We start from the raw sequence: 10,828 nt of genomic DNA, 5'->3' as shown, positions 1-10,828 counted from the left end.
GGTAGAACATTTTTAAAAAATAAAGTGTTATGCCCAGCAGAATTACTCTTCAAGAACAATAATGCCTATGTAACACAGAAGCCATATTATGGAGCACCCGGCTTGCATGGATTTGTGTGCAATGGAGCAAGAAGAAGATCACAAGAAAGCACCTGAGAAGAAATGGAGAGTAACTCTAGAGTTTTGATAATAGCTGTCCAACTGTTGCGGCCTGATCAAAGAGATCACACAACTTCCTGGTAAATTAAGTGACTCACAGCACAAACCAAGACCTGAGAAAATGGGACGCATACTCAAACTGGCAATATACAAACACACCCACACACACACACACACACACTCCTCTCCAGACAACTCTAGACACATGTCTGAGTCACTGAGCAAAGTCTGCTCCAACAGTGCAAAACTAGACAGTTAATCTGGAAGCTAAAATTTTTTACCCCTAGTTGCCTTTGGATGTCATCGTGTAATTACCTAATGTCAAAGCTGCATAGAGGAAGGACTGTGACAAGACTGAATTACATCTTTTCTTCTTTGCTCCTACATTCAGTCACAACTCAGTCAAATCTGATCTGTCTGCCTCACATGTTAACCTTGAGAGAAACCTGGGCAGCAGGCCAAGTAAAGAGAAAGCTCATCCGCCCCATACACAACCCCCCAACACCACACACACACACACACACACACACACACACACACACACACATGCACATACACACCTATGACACCAGCTGAATTTCTGGCAAAGCTAATAAAACTTGAATAAATTACTTTCCATTCCCTGTGCACCAACATTTCACGTATTGAGTCTCAGGAAATCAGGGACGACAATTTCCTCCCCACGTAACTTTAGAATGCAGAAGCTTGGAGTCACAGAGGCTCCAAAGTCATGAGTGCTGGTTTTACCCAATTACCCTCATCCTCCCCTTTGTTAGTTGAATCCAGACATAGCCTATCATGCACCATATCTATTAACAGTAGTGGAAGAAACAACAACAAAAAAATGACGATTTTGGTTACAATGCCACATCTCTATGGTGTAGAATAATTTTGACTTTTACTCTACCAGCACACTCATGAGTGTTGATGGATGAGCTACAAAAAGAGGTGTTCTTCAACAGAAAAGCAAGACAAGTGCTCCCCCGCTGGGTTCTCTTCATTTCATACAGAATTCTCGGACCTGCCTGATTTCAGTTGAAGCTTTTCCTGTGCCTGGTGCTACAAAAATGAAAAACAAATATTAAACTGTCACAGCTGTTTCGCAGAATTTAGCAATGCTTTGAACATGCACATGCTTCGAAAGGACAAAGAACAAACATGCCAGACAGCACCAACAAATTAATTAAAGGGAGCTCTATTTACCAAAACACTCAACTCGAGTTACAAAATCTGTTGTAGATAGGTGCAACTGGTTTTTATGTCCGTTTGCCTCTATTTCCCTGAAATGGGATTTTATCAAATGATAAACTTGGTGCTCTTGTCAAAGTCTTCTCAAATGCTTCATTGTTTATGATATGATTGTTGATATGATTGTTCATTGTTCAAATATCCCTGAACTAAAATGATCGCATCACCTTGTTCTAATGCTAAAATCCCTTTTGAGTATTTAGGAAAAGCTTTAGTCTCCAGCCTTGTTCTTAAATGACCTAAGGGTCTCATTTGACCTCAGAGGATTTATTATTTCTTTTGAAATATGGGCTTAATCTAAGAAATGCTCTTTTTTTGGAAAGATAATCTGGAAAGGAGAGATCTCAGAGATAGCTATGGTCAGCCTCTCAAGTGACTACTTACCGAAGGGTTAAGGTGATACATCCAAGGTAGTCGTTAGATGTCGTCACTCCTTCATTGAGAGCTCTTCTCCGCCATTATGGATTCTGTACAAAAAGAAAAGAGAGCCATAGATGCTGCTATGTATTTAAGAGTTTGTGCTGGGGATGGGATGATGGGAGAGAAAGGTAGAAATTCTGAAAAAATCAAACATAACATTGTAACATCATAACGCTTGTCTCGATCAAAGCTTGCGTCTCCGTTTGCATCACCCTTTGATAATTAAACAAATGAATTGCATGTTCAATAACATACTGACCTGCTCAAAATGAAGTTAATAAATCAGTAACCTGAAGGTAAATAAGGCAGTTGGTGTTATGTGGGAAAATTTTAAGGAAGTGAATGACAGAAAAAAGGTCTTCTGCTTTCAACAGGAAAAAGCAGTGTATGTTATTTTTAGCAAGATAATATAGTTACAATCTTAGAAGAGACTGAACCTTGGGAGTTCACAAAAGAACTTGAAAGTGCAAATATGAACCTCTAAATATCCCAAAGGTTCAACATGGAACTTACAAGTTCTATAATGATCCCTTGATATTTTGGCACATATCATCAGTTGTTCTTAGAACCATTGTAGAGTCAAAAGGGTTCATATTAGAACCTGGCCTGTTATCAAGGTTCCTTTATGAACCTTTTTGAAGATGGACTGTAAAGACTTTACTACTATGTTGTTATTAGCGGAGGCCTGTGCTTTGCTTTTAACCCTGGATCATATTGAAAATGCACAAGAATAGAGCTTTTTAATTTTTACATATTCAACATTTTGCCTTCAATTAATTGAATCATTAAAGACTGATCACCTCATAATTGTTCATATTTTAAAGTTAACCTGTTACAAAAAGCAAGACTACAGCATTTTCTGTTTGATTCTGGGTCATACTGTATTTTTTCAATGAACAAACAGACATTGCTGCTAAAGAGACCCTTACAACAAGAACCAAAGAATCCCAGATTCCACCATCAGACCTCAAGCCCTTATTTAATTCCAAAAACAGCAAGTTCAATGGGAAAATGTGACAATAACACATTATTTTAAATTAATCTAGTTGGCAATATCTATCTATCTATCTATCTATCTATCTATCTATTTTTTTTTGATCAAGTGGTACACACAAGGTTATGTAGATCATAGACTGACACGTGGGTTTTTATTAAAGGGTGAGGAACCACCATCATGTCATTCTGCAACACTCCTTTAACTGTGAAACATATCCATTTGGACTGTTCTGCTTTTAATGTTATTAGACAATGTTTCTTATCAAGTATGTGTTGTGTACGGTTTCATCAGGAAAAGTTTATTTATTTTGTGGAGATGATGAGAGTTTAGGATTTCACCATTTATTTCCTGGTATTTACATGTAGAAGTCTTAAACAACATAAAACATAGAACCTTTTGTATCAGACCACCCAATTTATAGGTGAGCAAAAGTATAGGAACAGATAGGTCTTGAATTAAATAAAATAAAATAAAATGAAATTAAATAACACGTAATATTTGGTGGTATATCCCTTGCTTGCAATAACTGCATCAAGCCTGCGACTCACTGACATCACCAAACTGTTGGTTTCTTCTTTTGTGATGCAAGTCTAAAACCTTCCACTTTTCCCTATGATGAAGTCCTTTGTTGGGTTGGCAGTGTGTTTTTGGGTCATTGTCTTGCTGCATGTAAACTTCTGAATTCAATCTGCTGCTACCATTATGAGTCATGCCATCAATAAAGATTAGTGAGCCTGTTACAGAAGCAGCCATGCAAGCCCAAGGCATGACACTACCACCACCATGTTTCACAGATGAGCTTGTATGTTTTGGATCATGAGCAAATCCTTTCTTTCTCCACACTTTGGCCTTTCCATCACTTTGGTAGATGTCACTCTTGGTTCCAGAATTTTTGTGGCTCATCTCTGCATTTCTTTCGAATTCCAATCTGGCTTTCTCATTCTTACTGTTGATTAGTGGTTTGCATCTTGTGGTATGGCCTCTATATTTCTGCTCTAAAAGTCTGCTTCAAATGTTGGATTGTGATATCACTAACTGTTGTTTTTGGGTTTTTCTTCACAGCTCTCACAATGATTCTGTCATCAACTGCTGTTGTTTTCCTTGGGCGACCTGCTCCATGTCTGGTTGTTAGTACACCAGTGGTTTCTTTCTTTTTCAGGACATTCCAAATTGAAACTAAACTTTGTTATATTGTTGATCTGCTTCATTATAATATTTCTCACAGTACTTACAATATCTAAAATTAATATATTGTGTAAGTGAAATTTCCATGTTATTGGGTTTGGCCAAAAACACGAGTACTGGACTGGAAGCCGGGAAATAAATGTAAAAAATCCATTATTTGTGCCAACATTAACTAAGAATGCACAAGGAAACATGTTAACATGATCTTTTACAACCGGCATGGTTGTGCAAGTTACTGTCTTTGTGATGTTTTGCATGTTCTGCCTGTGTCTCTGCTGGTTTCCTCTGGGTTCTCGGTTTCCTCCCACCTCACAAAAACACACATGTATGTATATTGGTGACTCTAAACTGCCCCTAGGTGAGATAAATGAATGTTGTGGATTGAGACAATGACTAGTCCTGTATTAGATTGAAGCCAGCAAAAAATGCTCTTTTTTGAGGGTGCAGAATATTTTTAGAGGGTACAGAATATTGTGTGTTCTCAATTGAATTGCCTGTGCTCATGCCCAGCCCCCTGCGATATCTTCCTCCTTGTCCCAAGCTGCCACAATTGGGCACTTGGTGCCTCCTTTTTCTGGAACACATGAAACAATATCTCAAAGATTAATGATTAGATCTTTACAGTAAGGAGTAGAGCAAACAGTCTTTCAGAAACAAAAAGATGAGAGATTAAAAGCACAGAAGAGATTCACTTGCAGCTGTGGTCCACAATCATTCTGAGAAAACAAATACACTAAACCAAAGTCAAAGCATTATAAGTGATTAAAGTTAATGCATTAGCATTATTGTGCAGTAGTACCAGTGTTCAGACAGACACAGCAGGCCAAAAGATTTGTACCATTCCAAAGTTAGAAACATCCAGCTGCCATAGTTTTAGATGCTTCAGCATCATCCCTACCACACATTCAAAAATTGTCCAGTAAATATTTACCTGAAAGGAGGAGATCATATCAGCAAGCAGCTGTCAACACACTTCCCTGCAGATAATCTAAAAGTGGCCAGGGTGCATCAGTTTGTAGAAACTGTAGTGCAACTGTAAAGTTGCTCTGTGTAGCACCATGACATAACCCATGTGTTTATTTTATCCTGATAATGTTTCTGATCTAGTATGTAGCAGATGCCATCAACAAAATGGCAGCAAGTCTGTGTGAAAAATTTTGGATATGAGTTGTGGTGCTCTTGCAACACACATAAAATATGTTATTCAAGTCTGGGTAATGTCGTTATTTTTGACTCAACATGCTATTAGGAGAGCTGCATGATAGTTTTGCGTTTGTCCTGTATATTGCTAAGCACTGTTTCCACATACATGTATGTTGTTAATTCATTAATAAAGTTGTTCTGTCATCCATACAAGCTAATGCATTCAACAATTAAATATGATTCATACTGATGGCCAGGCTACACCCTTGGCTGATGTGTGTAACATAGTTGGCAGATGGTGGAATTCAGAAACAAGCATGGTAAACAGAAAAACTTGTTAACAGCAAATAAGACAATGTGATTGGCGAAAAAGTAAAGCGTTATTTTTTATGTATTTTTATTGTTGTTTTTTTTTCTTTGTAAGGGCCCTGCTAACCCATTTATACCAGGTGGCCTTGGGCATGCCACCATGCAATATCCATATAAACTGAAGTGTGTAACTTTCAAAATGCTTTGTGAATGTAAGTAAGGTTTTTTTCTCTGGTTGGCTGGGAGAAAATACTGATAACTGTGATATCAGAAGACAAATTAATCTAATTATCTTCTGGGCAACTACTCATTTTCCTGGCCAGTCAGGCTAGTGATTTGTCCACCCCTGTCCTCTCTGTTATATAGAATGAAAGATTCCCACAACACAGTGTCTACTATCTCTTGTTAGATTAGGTATAGAATAATTAATAGGTTGAATACATCCTCAGAACATTCTCATTCAAAGTAGACTGAAACATATCTGTCTCAAATTATTCCAGTATTATTCCACTCCAGAACCTCTGCTGCCAAAATTGGTAAGTAAATGTCACTTAAGGCAGAAGATTTTTTGTAAACCACAGCCGGTGAGATTCTGCTGGGGAATAGCAGGGAAGTGTGAGAAGGTGGAAGGCGGCTGTATGAGCTTGGCCTTTCCAAGGTGTTGAAGGCATGATAAGTCTTGTTTAAATGTCACCTTCTCCAAAATGCTATGTGTCAACAATCACCCGTGCCCTGTAGCTCTGATCTGGCCAGGCAAAAGTCCAGGATAGTCATCAATCAGGCCTGAGGTCTTCCAAAAGTTGGATTGGACTGCAGGAAAGAGCCATGGTAGCAAGGTGGGACCAAAACCCACAGGGTGACCTCTGACCTGAGTGTCATCTATGGGGAAGGTTTGTTAGTAAAGACTGCTGTGTACTTTTCAGAGAAAGTGGCAGATGGGTGTAAAGTCATTTTTCACAAATCCAAAAAATTGTTCTCTTGCTAGTTCTTGATTGTTTGATTGTTTTAATTATACTTACTGGCATCATTTGTTAAAAAAAAATAAAATAAAATAAATAAATAAATAAAAAAAAAAGACAAAAAGTTGATATATATAAAATTAATAAAACATGCAATGAGTGATATTTTGAGCATATGGACATTCTATAATTTATGTTAACACAAACCTTGCATTTAATGCAAGAGAATTACAGCACTGAGTACCTTTCTGTAATTTTTAACAAGAGTTTTCAAATCAGAAAACTGAAAAAGCTTTTTTTTTTAAATCACTTTTTTTTGTTCCAGTCTGTGCGGATTTGGATGTATGTTTAGGTCATTTTGAAAAATCTATCTAACAAAAGGGGGAAAAAAGTTTTGGAAAAAAACATCCTGGTACTTGATGGAATTTATTATGCTATTATTCTAGTCATAAACTTCATAAATCTGTCTACAGTGCTGTAGATGTGTCTTAACCTGGGACATTGATCTAAAATGCTCAACTCAAGAAGAATGGAAAATGAAAAGAGAAAAAAACAAAACAGAATAGTGTGTTAGTAAGGTGTTGGGTAATCAAGAACAGCTTCCATGCTCCTTGGCACAGATTCTACAATAGACTGGAACTGTACTGGAGGGATGAACATCATTGTTCAACCATTCTATGGTGTTGGAGATATTTAACCATTCGATGATGTTAGTCCCGAATCTCCTATGGTGTTTTACTGGGTTGAGATCTGGTGAGTATGAATGCTATAGCATATGATTTACATCATTTTCGTATTCATTAAGCCATTCAATGAGCCTTGATGGGGGCAAAGTCATCCAGGAAGGGACCACTCCCATCAGGATAGAAATGTTTCAACATAGGATAAAAGTGAACAGTCAGAATAATTTTGTATTGATTTGCAGTGTCTCTTTTCTCCAAGGAGATAAGTGGATCCAAACCATGTGAGTAAAATATCTCCTCAGCATAACAAAGACACCAGTTATTCCTTTAATTTGCCACGTGTCTGTAACTTCCCACTGAGATCAGGCGCTTTTTTTGTTTCTATATGTCTGTCTCTCATTCTGAAAAATCTCTTCCTATAGATGAGATTCAATTATGCAAATTCAAACATAAACAGTCCTACAAAATATTTATGCTCTCGTCAGTGTGCTTTTTAGGCTTATTAGTACAATGCAGAATCACACTGAAATGGAAATTGCATGCATCAGTTCAGAACAACAGTATTTGTACTTTGTGCTCACGTTGTTTGGAGACATCAGTTATACCTTTACACAAACAGCATAGGTGAAAAAGGTCTGCAGCTACTAATTGTGGGCTACAATCAATAGTACATGACAAGCACAAATATTTACAAATACACTCTTGTAGTTTTATTTACATGAACTTGTGTGTTACAGTAGATCTACAGTATAATGCAATCCCTACATCGAAACCTAATCTTACCCTAAGTAGCCAAAAGGATTTTTTTTTCACTCTTTTAGTATTAACAGTTATATTAAAAAATTTAAATCTGTTAAATTTCTTCAGAAGTATTCAGGCTGAGCAAGTACAGCAGACAGAAGACATGATTTAGCAGTTGACTCCCACTGTTTGGGTCCTGTTTTTGACGCTGGGGCTCGAGGTGGAGCTGAGAAGTTTCCCAAGGCCTGGCGAGTGCAAACGCTTGCCGCGTGGTCCAGGGCTGACCAGGGGGACCCGTAATGTGTGTTTGTACGTATGTGTGGTTGTTCCAGTGTCGTCACATGGCCCACCCACATGGATTTTAGCCCAGTATTAGTTTCCGTTGCTGCTCAAGTGAAGTCCTGAGTGTTTTTTAGTTTATACATTAGTTCCAGTAACAGGACAGATATGCAACTGAAGGTTCCCATGTGTAATGTAATACATAGTATAAATCATTTGCTATTTAACAGAAGAAAAAAGACGGAGGGTGCCAGTATTAAATTAATTTCTTTTAAGACTTTATTTTAAAGTACTTTAAGCTAATATAAAGTCTGGTATTTGTATAGTGCTTTTAACAATAGACATTGTCACACATCTGGATACATGTTTGGATCCCTAATGAGCAAGGAAAAACTCCCTGAGATGAAATGAAGAAGAAACGTTCTTGGTGACACTGAATAGTGAGATTATAAATTATTACAGTATACCAATGTAGAAAAGTAAAGACAAACAGTACTAAGTGCACAGCAAAAAAAGGCATATTAGCAAGTGAAAAATATCTTGAATGTAGTCAAATTTATCTAGTAGTTCCTATTACAAGATTACAATAAACCAAAAATTTTAAAACCTATTTTCCAACTTTTAAAAAAAACTAATTTCAATCTTTCTAACTTCTTTAAATGTTTTGTTCTATTAGCAGATAAATTTGCTTCTCTCTATAAATATGCAATATAAATAATACAATTAGCCAAATTATCTGCCAAGAGAACATTACTATTTCAATCTTGAAATTAGTAAAACGAAGGTCTAGAAATAGGTTTAATATTTTATTATATTTATTTTTATTATATAAGATTTATTATAATCTTATAATAGTACAAAAACTAGTCAATTTAATTATTCAATATATGTTCACCTGATATTATTTTTTGCAGTGTGTGTGTAGAAATAATATTCAGTATATTCAGCACATTGTGAATAGGAATCATGGGATAAGCACAGGGCACTATTAATGACGAACTAAAAATAATAAATAAAACAATATTTACACTTTAACAGTAGCATAAGCTTTTGTAAGGTAATTGTTAATGTTTAATTTTCTACTGAAGCATAAAGAGTTAAATCCTATATCAGTACAGTCACCTACAGTGATGAAAAAAACTTCACTGCTTATGTAATTCCTGTGATTTTGCTGCGACATCACAAACATCAAACATGTTTTTATGACCACAAAGTCATAATTTAAATACAAAGGCCACTGAACCATCTCTTAAATGATACATGTATGGTTATTCAAATGAAACATATATATATATATTGTATTGATTATTGCGAATAGGTTAAAAAATTGTATCATTTTGGGGGTCTTGGTCTTGGTCTTTGGTCTTTGAGGGTCTAAATGAGGGTCTTGATTCTTTTAGAAAGAAATTAATTGATTCAGTTGTAATTTATATTGCATTTGTAAGTTTTTCTTTCGACTCACCATCATAAAAATATTTTCCACAAGCTCATGGCTTTGCCAAGATCTCGTCAAGCCTGCAATTATGAAATTCAAATGTACTCAACATAATTGCAATAGGACAATATAAAGATGAAATGTACACTACTAAATGTTGGCTTTGTGCTTAGTGAAGGAGTATGTGAGTGTCTCTCTTTGAGAATAGCCCCAGGCTGCAATGGTCATTCTGTAGCACAGCAGTGGGGGTTTGATGGGCCACGCTCTGCTGGAGTGGCTGAACGTAGTAATCGTTGGTACAGCTGACAGGCTAATCAGACTTGTCTCATTAAAACATTACGGCAGGAAGAAGCCACATACTGCAACTCACTCACTCACTCACTCACTCACTCAAACTCAGGCACCTTAGTTAGAAGGATGAGACTTTGAAGAGATGAGTTTTAGCTCTCAGTCTGTGTTGTTTAAATAAATAGTTCTCAAACTAGGGTCTGAGGATCACCAGCCATCTGTGAAGCACAGCCAAGGGGTCCAGGATTTCTAACTTTTTTTGTATAGTGGTAGAAATTACAACACACCATTATCAAAATTATTAGCCTATATTTATTATTGGCTTATTATAATGATTAACCTTTTGTCTGGTGAGTTGAACAGGTTTAATCCAAAACATTAATAACTCAAAATAAGTAGGCTATACTTAATGTCAACCTGGACATAATGTGTTCTGTCGAAGTGGAAAGTTTGAGAATGGTTCTAATAATTCTAATGAATAGAAAAAATATCACTGTACATATTTTAATAATGTTTATTAAATAAATATGTACCAAGGGGGTCCATGGGATTATTATTTTACAGTTAAAGTAATCCCTGGTTCCAGAGCATTTGTAAACCCCTGTTTTAAATTTGTTTTAATGTCTTATAACAAATCAAATTATACTTACTATGACTACAATTGTCAGTTATAATTGGAATCTCTCTTTGTTGTGTCTGTTTGTGATCTTTTTGATTGTGAAGAAAAAGCCTTGTGTAAAGACCACAAAACTAATGTCTGTATAAATGAATAATAATAATAAAAATAGTCGACCAATGTGGTAAATTTGCTCCTATTTACACGTAGTCTACTGATGCCAAACGATGTTTGCTTGTGTTTAGGGAGTTGAGGAAGCTTCACACTGAAGTTTCAGAGGGATGTTGGCATCGTCCAGAGGAGTAGGAGTTTTTAAACTCATGTCTCCCCCTGTTGGTGATACTAAAAGTGTTTCAGCAGCCTTTA

This window comes from Ictalurus punctatus, chromosome 2, assembly GCF_001660625.3.
Source record: "Ictalurus punctatus breed USDA103 chromosome 2, Coco_2.0, whole genome shotgun sequence".
Taxonomy (NCBI): Eukaryota; Metazoa; Chordata; class Actinopteri; order Siluriformes; family Ictaluridae; genus Ictalurus; species Ictalurus punctatus.
Note: the sequence above shows the minus strand (reverse complement) of the source record.